The sequence below is a fragment of the Humulus lupulus genome, chromosome 3, assembly GCF_963169125.1.
Source record: "Humulus lupulus chromosome 3, drHumLupu1.1, whole genome shotgun sequence".
Lineage (NCBI taxonomy): Eukaryota > Viridiplantae > Streptophyta > Magnoliopsida > Rosales > Cannabaceae > Humulus > Humulus lupulus.
In genome coordinates, this window is record NC_084795.1 from 91976324 (window position 1) to 91988771 (window position 12448).

Genomic DNA, 12448 nt, shown 5'->3' on the forward strand with positions numbered 1-12448 from the left:
GGAATGACTTATGCTCACTTCTGCTGCTTCCGTTTGGGATTGTTGAATTGCTCTGGGAGCAACACTATATCCGGTCGGTGCCACTCCATATCAAGAATAAGAGGCTGCAGATGTTGGAGCATATCCTGATGAAGCAGGTGCATAAACGGTCGAGGTCATGAACTGCATCTCGAGAGTTCCAGCGGGTCTGAACATTACCGGAGGTTCCTGATAAGGATTTTTCAAGTATTGCGTTCTATACCCAAGAATGGTATGTGCTGTTGGTTGCAGTGTCGGAGGCCATCCAAAAGCTTGGATTCGACCTTCTTCCTAGTTGATGAAGCCTTGAGACCTTCTTATAAACTCTTCTAGCATGGCTGCCTTACTGCGTTGCATGTCATCCTAGAGAGGGGATCTAGTTTTGATTCCGGATTGGAGGGCTACTAAATGTTTCCCATCATCCACCTTAGTCTTAGAAGCTTCCTCTGTGAAGTGTTGGATGTAAGCCCTAAGGGTCTCAATGGGATGTTGATTAATGTTGGCCAGCACACTGTTCTCCATGTCCAATTTCTGGGCGGCTACGAATTGCTTACGGAAGGTCGACTGCAATCCAGACCAAAACTAGATTGATCCTATTTTGAGCCTTTTCCACCATTCATTAGCGGATCTGGCCAAGGTGATTGAGAAACACAGGCATTTGCCGTTATCGCAGACATGGACTACTGTCATCAGGCGATTTTAGTAGGATTGATGATCTCCAAGGTTGGTGTTTTCGGTGTAGGCGAGTATATCCAACATCTTGAACCCCTTGGGTAATACGATGTCCATGATGTATTTTTGCACACGGTTCCTTTTCTTCATCATCATAATCGGAACCTCCACCTTCTTATTTTCGAACCAAGCGGTCTGTGACCTTTTTGAGATCGGCTAGCTGCTCCATGAACTACCTGGCCATTCTATCATCGATGGGAACTTTCTCGTTTCTCCCATCGTTAAGTTTATTCCTCAAGTTACCTCCTCGAGGGTGAATCTTCTCTTTATTGGCCTGCTCCTTTTGAGCATTGAGGTCGTCTCGCAAATCCACGTGGGATGTATCATCTCTCGAACTAAGGGCTTCCGGCTCCTCCCTATGCGTATGCCCTTTGTGATCCTTGTTCATGGGAGCACTGAGATAAAAACGCCTTCACTGGGCGACATGTCTCGGAGAGTTCTGGGGCCTGGTACCCTGCGGGTGTTTCTCCCGCAGATTGTTCAGGTGTTTCTGTCCTGGGATAGGATTCACCCTTTCTTTCCTGGGGTCGACCTTAGCCTTTGGAGCGGGAGGAGTCTTCTTTTGGGGGTTTGTTTTTTTTTTCCTACAGAATCGATCGCTTTGGCCTTCCCTTTGTATTGAATGGGGTTAGAAAGATCGGCTCCGGGATGATTGGATCGTCCCGAAGGAAAAATGGGTGTTGCATGGTTTGGAGCGCCAGTCCCTGTAGGTGGGACGACTGGTTGAGTTCTTGTGGGAGGAATTACTGCGGGATCAATTGCAAAGCCCTGAGCAGCAAGAAATGCTTGAGAAGCCAAGAGGGATTCTTGCATCTGGCGTGTGGTCTCCTGCTGTTCCGCCATCTTTGCCTCTTGATCGAGGACCTGTCGTCTTAAACAAACCATCTCTGGGTCCTCTGGTTTAGGTTCAACATCATCCTTGTTGGGGTCGATGGGATTTTTGGTCTCTCGATCTTCGTACCCCTCTCTGTCTTCTTTGTAATATTCTTTGTCATATTCACCCCCTTCTTCGAAGTGTTGGGAGTCATCGGTCAGGGGCCCATTATAAGGTACATCCTCCGGTTGGTCTTGAGGAAGTTGCTGGTCTTGCAATGGTTCTCCATTGTCTTGTTGCTGCTGTTGAGTGGGATCAAACACGATATGTTTGGTGTTCACCATCTTCGTAGATGATAAAGACTGGTTCAAGCTTTCTTTTTTCTCTCAATGGAAGCACCAAAATATTTACCATCGAGAAATAAGAGCTAGTAAGAAAGGAAGGAAATAAACAAGATCAAGATTTTTTACGTGGTTGGGGCGTTAATGAGCCTTAGTCCACGAGTCACTTATATTGAGATTTAGAGAGCTTATCAATGGAGGTTTTCAGCAAGTTTAGCAGTGTTTTTGCATGCATAAAAAGTTGGATCCCTGCTACAGTGCATAATGACCTTATTTATAGGTGGTCATGTAGCTTGGGTCGGACTAATCCGAGCCCAATAAGGATATAAGCATAAGTGCTCTCTAATAGAGCTATAGTACAAGTGTATAATATGATTAGAAGTTGTTTAGTCTAGGCCCATTGGGTCGACTTAAGCATGGTAGAGCCTTACAGCTGCCCTTTGTACGTTGATATGGACTGATGCCCGTGGGCTATCGGGGGGATTCTGGGGACAGGATCTGTCAGAGTAGTGGCAGTACCGATCCCTAGAAATATTGTACGTTCTGTGCTTATCCCTTTTGCAGGTTATTTGAAGAGACCAACTACTAGATTTCTCTGGGGCACGTCAGTCGGTTGAAGAGTTGGTCTTGTTCCACTAGGATGTATGGTCCGTGTTCATTTACCAGGACGGACATCAGTTAGCGATGACGGATCGAAGGATGTATCCTGATAGCGGGTTGAAATGCAAGGATGGATCCAGAAGCTCTAACCGGATCCCACATGGTGAGAATTGGCTCTTGGACTGGGACGTCCACCGCAACAATCTGCTTCCCAGAGGATGGAGGTTGCGGGCACTCATGAAGTTAGTCTGGACCTTCATCTCAGATCCGGGTTCTCGCTACACTTGGATTATTCACCAATCATTGGACCTAGGATGGATCTGGGCCTTCAGACCTCTGGTAGCCCAGTGTTCACTGGGCCTTGACCTCTCTTGAGAATCCATGAGGCCCACTTAACAATGACACGTGTTCTTGGTGGAAAATATGGACAACACTTTCATATTAATTATAAACAAATAATTTACTCCTTTTAACATTATTGATAAAATTTTTAAACAAGACAAAATAAAATCTCTCTTAGTTATGAAAATGGTTCTATATTCTATGATAAAAAATATTTTATATTTATAATAATTACTATTTAAGATAAATATTTGTTTTCCTCATATTTTTTTTTTAAAAAAAATTTAACAATAAAAATTATGTTTGTTTTTACCGTACCAAACTAGTATATATATATGTGTGTAATATTTCATTCATTAATATTTTGATTGGTTATGTTTTGTTTTGTATTATCATTTTGTGTTTTTCAAAATTAAAATAAGTTCGTTCTTATTTCTTTTTATGCTTTATATTATTCATATTTAACAATATCAAATCTAATATGCTTGATTTTAGTTATTGTGTTTTTGATGTTATTGTGTTATTAAATGTTATTATGTTATTATTAAAGTTATTATTTACATTATTGATTATTTGACTTTGAGTTTTGTTATGTTAAGTCTTGTTTTATCGAGTTCTCAAAATTGTTGAAGAATATTACGAATGCTGAAGTATGTAAAGCACTAATAAAAGATAAGATTTAATTTTTATTTTTTATATTAATTATAGGTTGAAATATTTAATTTATTATTATTTAACATGTTTGTTTTATTTCATTCTTAAAAGTTTAATACTCATATTAATTTTATTTTTTAGTATTTTTTGTAGGTTGTTTTATTATCCAAGGAAAATGTGTGACTTTAATGATACTATTCACAATAGTTGTACTTCACAGATAGTTTTTTTCTTATTTTATCCATTATTATTGATAATTTTATAATTATTGTGGTATTTAATATTATTGTCTTTTAAATTTTATCATTCATTTAATTTCATTAAATAATATTTTTTTATGATATTTTATTTTTTAGGTTGCTTCTGAGTTATACATAAGATTTCTAGATTTATAATAGCAAGCAAAACCACATGATGCTACCTCATACACAATAAGAAACTAACACAAAAAAAGTACTAGTGTTTTGTAATTATGCCACGAAGTGATAATGTCCCTATATTATATATCCTCTTTAAGATTTTTTTTGTTTTTGTAATGCACCAACTACTGGGTTTAGTTTCAATAAAATCTCGACAGTCAAATGTTTTGGTCAATTTGCTATCAACTACAGTTCCCTACAAGACATCACTTTGCAAGGTGAACCCAACATAGAAAATGTTGGAGATGACCAGATGGAGAAACATCTTCAAGGCTTTTTCTCCCATCTGGCTTACTTCAACATGCAAGAAACCAAAGCAAGAGCTTTGAAGGATTTTGTAGAGAAACCGGTCTCAAATAGTGTTCTAACATCTTAGAGGCCTCCATGTTCTTCAACTCTTGGCCATGGAAGTCAAGTCGTAGTTGTGTCTCAAAAATGTTCAAAGGGTAGACATGGTCGCCAGCCTCTAATTGGGACTAAAGTAATGACTAATCGACATAATTATATTGATTTTAGCAGAAAACTTATGAACATCAAAATCGATGTTTTGATGGGCAGGAGTCAGAGTGAAGGAACTAGGGAGATCTTCAAACCAAAATCGTGTGTTTGCCTCGCATCTTTACATCTAGACCCACCGGAGAAAGGCCAAACGAACACCACAATAATACACTGTATAAAAGAAAAAAAATACTTGAATAATAAAAATGAAAATTTTCTCCGTCACTGCATAAATGTAAACGTTTTGCTTTTTTAAGTATTTTTGGTAAATTTTCCTTTTATTTTTCATATTTATGGGTGTTTTTTAATTGTATTTACATATGGTTTGAAAAAAATAATTTTTACATAAGAAATTACATGTAATACTCAGTTTTAGACAATCCCTTTCAATTTCACCCATTATTTAGTCTATTTTAAAGAGCATTATATTTGCACTCCAAAAATTTATAATTATATGTCATTAATAAGTTTACCTCATTTTATTTATTAAAACATTATTTTTCACACACACCCCACTCAAATTGCCAAAGAGGTCTTATTTAGTACACCCCAATTTTTTAAGAGTTCTAACTTTTAAAAATTAGAAGAGCAAGAATTTTTTCCGTTCTTCTTCTCCGTCAGCAACGAGTCTACGACGACACGACCATCTCCATCTTCTGAGAGCCTAGGTTGGAGCCAGTCAACTGTAGTAATAACCTTGTTTTCTGCCTTCGCTACGATCCCACTTCGCACCCAACCACATTCCTCAACTTTCTCACGCACCACCTTTGATATACTAGGTGACTGACAAACATGGTCGGCAATGACATTCACTTATGCATTAGATTTACATAAATGCATTGTTTCTTTTTCTTTTCCTTTTGGAATGAGTCCTTGCCTCATTCTGTGCCAACCGAATATTTAAATATATTTATGGGTAAATGCTCATTTGGTATATGTGTTTTTATCGAAATATAAACTTGGTATTCTCTATTTCTGATAATTATTAATTGATACCTTTTGTTTGCAAAAACTACATAAATTGGTACCCTCTGTGATTTATATTTTTAATATTCCCATATTGCCCTTCATTTTAGTGATTTATTTAATTTTCAATTATTCTATTATTTTAAATGATTTAAATATATTTTCAGAATTCATAAAATAAAATAAATGTTTAATTAAAACTTTAAATAACAAAATTATTTTAAAAATAATTTTGATTAATTAAAAAAAGAATTGGAATTAAAAAATTAAAAACTAATTAAAATATTATTAATTAAATTTAAATAAACCTAAATTTTAATTTAATTAAGGAAAAAAACACATATTTCACCCTTACCATCTCAGTTTCCCACTCTCATTTTAGTGATTTATTTGATTTTTAATTATTTTATTATTTTTAAATGATTTGAATATATTTTTAAACTTCATAAAATAAAATAATGTTTAATTACAACTTTAAGATAATTTTAATAAACAAAATTATTTTAAAAATAAACTTAATTAATTGAAAAAAAATTAGAATTAAAAAACTAATTAAAATCTTATTAATGAACTTTAAATAGACCTAAATTTTAATTTAATTAATGAAAAAAATACATATTTCACCCAATCTCACCCTCACCATCTCAGTTCCCCATCCTCTCAATCTCACCCACATTCGTTTGTTTCAAATTTGGATTGATTTGATAATTAAATTAAAATTTAGGTTTATTTAAAGTTAATTAATAAGATTTTAATTAGTTTTTATTTTATTTTTTAATTCCATTTTTTTATTTATTAAAATTATTTTAAAGTTTAATTAAACATTTATATTATTTTATGAATTATGAAAAATATATTTAAATCATTTAAAAATTATAAAATAATTGAAAATTAAATAAATCATTAAAATGAGGGGTAGTATGAGAATATTAAATATTTAAATGTATGGAGGGTAACAAACTATGTAGTTTTTACAAATAGAGGATATCGATTGATAATTATCACAAACAAATAGTACCAAGTTTATATTTCGATAAAACATATGGTACCAAATAAGCATTTATCTTATATAATATATATATATATATCAGAAACCAAAACATGCACTATATATTGATTAACAAAGACATGGACAGACAAAATGTTATGAAATAAATAATATATATTTATATATGCTAGAAGTAAGTGAGATAGGGTGGGGTGTAGTTATGAAAGGTAATTTTATAAGTGGAATTAAAATTTTAAAATATATATAGTCTTTTAACATAAGGATAAATATGTAATTAAATTATGTTGTGAAAAATGGGTGTAAAATTTTACGGGTGTAAATATAACTCCCCTATTTTAAATGTTTACTTTAATACCTAAAAATTCAATTAAAATGCCTATTATAGCCCTCTCATTTCACTTTTCTTTCCTTCATTCTCTTATGAAACACATGCATTCAGCTCCTGTTTTTCTATCTCGGAAAAAAAAAAACCCCTCATTATTTCCCTCATCTCTCTCTCATGATCTGATGTCTCCCGCTTCTCTCCATTGCTCAATGGCCGAGGATCTTTTAGGAAATTATATTTGATCGAATCAAACCTAAGGCTCTCACTACTCGTGAAATGGAGGTTCATTACCTCATCCTTGCCGACATGGCCACGAGGTTGGGGATTTCGATCAAATGCAGCAATGGAGACCATAGTCGAAGCTTTCAAAGATAAGGTCTATTGTCCAATTCTCTACTTCTATTTTTCCTTTTATAAAGATTAATCAACATTGTGATTATTAAGGCTGATAGATTTTGAGAATTTTCTTGTTCTATCTTAGTTTGTGTCGAGAAAAAAGACAAACTTCCCGAGCGCATAAAAAACAATAAGGAAACAAACAACGAAATTTACCTTGTTTGGTAAAATTACCAAACCCACGTAGATAGATCTATTTCACTTCAAACTTCAATATTACACACAAACTCTCTTAATCTCTCTACCCAAAACCCAATACAACATTTTCTTCTCACTCTCACACCCTCAACACTTCAAACTCACTCTCACTTCTTTCTTAAAAAATCCACTCTCAATTTTCTTCCAAAAAAAAAAATCACACACTCATACACATAAATAATGTTAGGATTAATGCCCTATAAACATATTAAGACATTTTATTGAATTAAATAAAAAGAACAATTTTATTATATATTTGAATATTATAATTATTGTTTGAATTAATTATATGATAATATCAATAAAATTCCTTATTCATTTATGAGAATATGATCTTGTATTGGTACGAGAGAATTAAGATCATATATAATAAATAAAATAGTCAATAACATATCAAAGTAAGGAATCTTTAATGAATGGTTACTAGTGCGGTTTACTAAGCATACGGGATGCAAGTGATCTAGATTTAGATTACTGATGTGGATAGACATCTTAGTAAAGGTGTCGTATATAATATATATTATATATGACAGGACTGATAAGAATAAATTATCTTTATAAATTGGCCATTTTACATAAAGATTTGATTCTGATCATAATAGATGATCATTTGTAGATCAGTCTAAATTCTGAGTATTCATGAACTCTTGTTTGTGTTTATTGGATCAAACTCATTAAGGTTTCTTAGTATAATGAGGCTAATGACTTTTGTTTTGGAGATTCAATATCATGAATGGTTGGGAACATGAATTACAATAATAAAATCATACTTTCCTAACGGATCGAATATTGGTTCCCTTAAGGGTTAATTCTGGAACTGAATCGTTATTGAGCTCAAATCTAAACTTTGGTTATAGATTAATTATTTTCTAGTGAATTAATGGTATTTAAGGATCAAGATGTAATTAGAAGGGTAAAACGGTAATCTTGACTAGCTCTAATTAACGAACCAATAAATGAAGGAAAGAACTACATTTATAAAAGTACGAGAGAAAACTCTGTAAATATAATTCTATAAATACTTAGAGTGCAATTCCATATTTATCATGGAGTAATTATGGAATTAATAATTAATATTATTGGTCTAAAGAGTTTGATTAATAATCTGGTTTATTTGGAGCTTCATATTATAGGTCCATGGTCCCCAGACCACCTCTATCCTACACTGTCAAGGGTAAGGATGTCAAAAGAAAGATTTATAGAGAGAATGACTTAATTGCAAAGGAATTAATTTTTCAGGGCAATGAAATAATTATGTGATAGTTATGGGAAATTGATTTATTATGAATTAATTAATTATTTAACTATATAGTTTTTATTTTGAAAAACTATTGATTAAAAAAAATATTAATCTTGTTTGAATTAATATATAAAGAGAGATTAATAAATTATCTTATTTAGAATAGGATATTTATTTAAAACAGATATTTTAAGATAAAGTTAATTTTGAATTAACTAATATTTATTTTGGGATAAATATATTGTCTTAAATATTAATTAAATAAAAAAAATGAAAAAATTAGGGAAAACCCTAATGTGGCGCCACACAATGATATTTCCAATACTTGAGATTTGAATTTTGAATTTCAAATAATTTATTTATTTAATTATATTTATTTAATTATTCTTTTAAAAATATGATTTAAATTAATTAATTAAATTGGTTATAATTGATCAGTTTTATTTTAATAAAATAAAGATTTAATTAAATTAATTAATTATCTTTATAGACCTAAAAAGAAGCGATACTTTTAAAGAGGTCATTGTTTTTCAGAGATTGTCAGACTATCTCTCTGAAATAGATGCAATAGCTTTCCTAAACCTGAAAACTATTCAATTCCTCTTCTCTCTATCAAACCTCTCTAGATCTCATGTGTTGAGTACATCTAGAGAGTTATAAATCAACATTTTGAATCCTATGTGCCCACACACGCCCTTGCGTGTTTGGGGATCGGTCTGGAAGATCAAGGAGTGAGATTTCAAGACTCGGATAGAAAGATCGTTGATTTTATACAAAAAGATTCGAGGATACTTGATAGGCTACAATAGGTAATATCTAATCTGATTGTATGTGATTTAATATATATACATGTGTGTGTGTGTGTGTGTGTGTGTGATCTTGGATGGTATTAATAATTATTAAAAAGGGCCTATTCTCCGACGCGTATCTCTAATTTGCTCTTTTAATACCAACAATTGGTACTAGAGCAGTGTACATATACATATATATATATTAAATGATGTGTGAGTTTCTTGCATTTGTTATATGTATGTTGATATTGTTGGGAAAACTTATACATGATCTTGTTTATTTTTATGTAAATCATATATTAAACAAATGAATATAAGACAACCTAGAACAAGTTTCTGCAATTGAATTTAAACAGAGAAAATTATAAGAACACATACGTTATATGCAGTGGAATGTATTAGTCATTCCTTCAGTTTCTCTAACCCTTGAATCCTTTCTATCGCAGAGTATCATCGAGAAACTGAATCGATTTTTAAATTTCTTCACAGTCTTCTAAAGTATCCTTAGAATCACCTAGACTAGAGTGAGCAATTCTCAACACGAGATAAATACAAAGAAAAAAGGAATAAAAGAGAATATTGAGCTTAGAAAATGACTTATGTTGCAGATAGAATCTAAAACCTAGAGCATCAAGAATAAATCTTATGATCTTCTCAAAACCAGTCTTTCAAAATTTTGATTTCAACTTTCACTTAGCATTCCTTTTATAGACTCAATTTGGTAATTTATTTTAATTAAAAAATAAATAAAATAATAGATAATATCAACCATTAGGTCGAAATTATCATGAGCTTTATGCCCGTGAAATTTTCCATTTAATTATAAGCCCATTGGACTTAAAATCAAGGCCTGTATTATTTTCTATTGATTAATTAAATAAAAAATTATTTAAATCATTTATCAAATTAATTATTTATAATTTGAACCTTGATTAAACTTATTTATTAATTTAGACACCAATTTGTTTTAATTAATAAATCTGCCCTAAAATTTATTTTCTTCTCTAAATTGTATAACACTATGAAACTATCCAAAATTGACCTGGTCAACTTTGATAATTCTAATTGATAATTAAATCAATTAATTGAGACTATCTAGATAATTTTATCCAAGGTACAGTGGGGACCATGGGCCTATGAAATCAAGCTCCAATAAGTTATCATAAATTTAACAAATAAATTTACTAACTTATTAATTCCTCGTGAATCCACAAAAGAATGCACTCTTGAATTCATAGAATGCTCTATAAGCAATATAGATACGTTATTAGTTATCCATCATTACAACCATAATTATCATTAAATCCTCTATAGACAGTCTACAATGAGATGAGACTAAAATACCATTTTACCCCTCATTGTATTTTATCCTTAAATCACTTAGTTCCTTGTAAATGATATTTCAGTAAACTAATATTAATTACAGAAATGAGATCTTTATCATTTAGCACCTTGAACCAAACTAAAAGGAAACCATTGTTTTACTTCTTATTTAGAAGCTTTAGATGTTCATATCTATGATTAACACTCACACTCAATTATACTACGGAGTTCCCAAGATGTATGTATGGGCTAGTCCGTAGGGTAAACTGGTAACAAATAAGTCAAAGAACTCAAATAATACAATCAGTTAGAATACAAACCACTCAGAATTGAGATTGAATTGACTTATGGTCAACTATATGATATGCTAGAATAGATAATAACAGTATGTTTACTTATCCTATCTGCTGTCAGTATCGGTTCTGTCCGATGCAACAAATACATCCAATTTTATCTACTTTGCTAATGTTTTGGAAAGAACATAACACTACAATGTGTATGTAGATCATATCGTAGATTGGAAAGTCAGTGTAAATCTTGTGCACTGACTAATCTTAGGACTAACTTATTTTGAACATATAATCATATTTATATTACAACGTGATTACGTCACTATAAATACGATTATCTATATGCTTGGGATTTAATAGATGTTTATATTAAACAAATAATCATGAAAATAAAACATGTAGGAAAAGTGATTGACCAAGTCAAAAAATGATTTCTATTCTTTTATTGATAATAAAATGAGATTACAAAGAAATTGACTTTTAATTAGGGCATAAAACCCCAAAAAAATCCCGCTTGCACTAATTGAAACTAATGCCTTAATTCTACTAATACCATTTCTTTGATATGCTTATCAAATGTAGCTTTCTGTAGTGTCTTTGTAAACGGATCTGGAAGATTGTCTTCAGATGCAATCTTCATTAACTTTACATCTCCCCTGACCACATATTCTCGGATTATGTGATACTTCCTTTCTATATGATTACTCTTCTTGTGACTTCGAGATTCTTTCGAGTTGGCTATCTTTCTTGTATTGTCACAAAACAATACAAGCGGTTTATCCATATTTGGAATAACACCAAGATTTGAATAATACTTTTTTAGCCAGACTATTTCCTTAGCTGCTTCAGACACAGCTATGTACTCAGCCTCCTTGGTGGAATTTGAGATCGCAGATTGCTTTACGCTTCTCCATATCACAGTTCCACCCCCAAGAGTAAACACCATTCTAGAGGTAGACTTCCTGTCATCGACATCAGTCTGAAAATCTGAATCGATGTACCCTACAGGGTTCAAAACACCACCCTTGTAGAGTAACATATAGTCCCAAGTCCGCCTTAAATACTTCAAAATATGCTTAACTGATATCCAATGTTCCAGTCTTGGGTTTGACTAATACCTGCTCACTACTCCCACTGCATAGCAGATATCTGGTCTAGTACACAACATAGCATCCATCAGACTTCCAACTGCAGATGTGTAAGGAACTTTTCTCATTGCATATTCCTCTTTGGGAGTCTGGGGAGACTGCTTCTTTGAAAGATGAATTCCATGGCGGGACGGTAGACGTCATTTCTTGGAATTTGTCATTGAAAAACATTCAAGCACTTTATCAATATAAGCTGCTTGAGATATAGCTAAGAGTTTGTTCTTTCTATCCCTAATGACCTGGATACCTAGAACATAACTTGCTTCATCCAAGTCCTTCTTTTGGAATTGAGTGCTCAACCAATTCTTCACATCTAATAATTTCTTAACATTGTTTCCAATGAG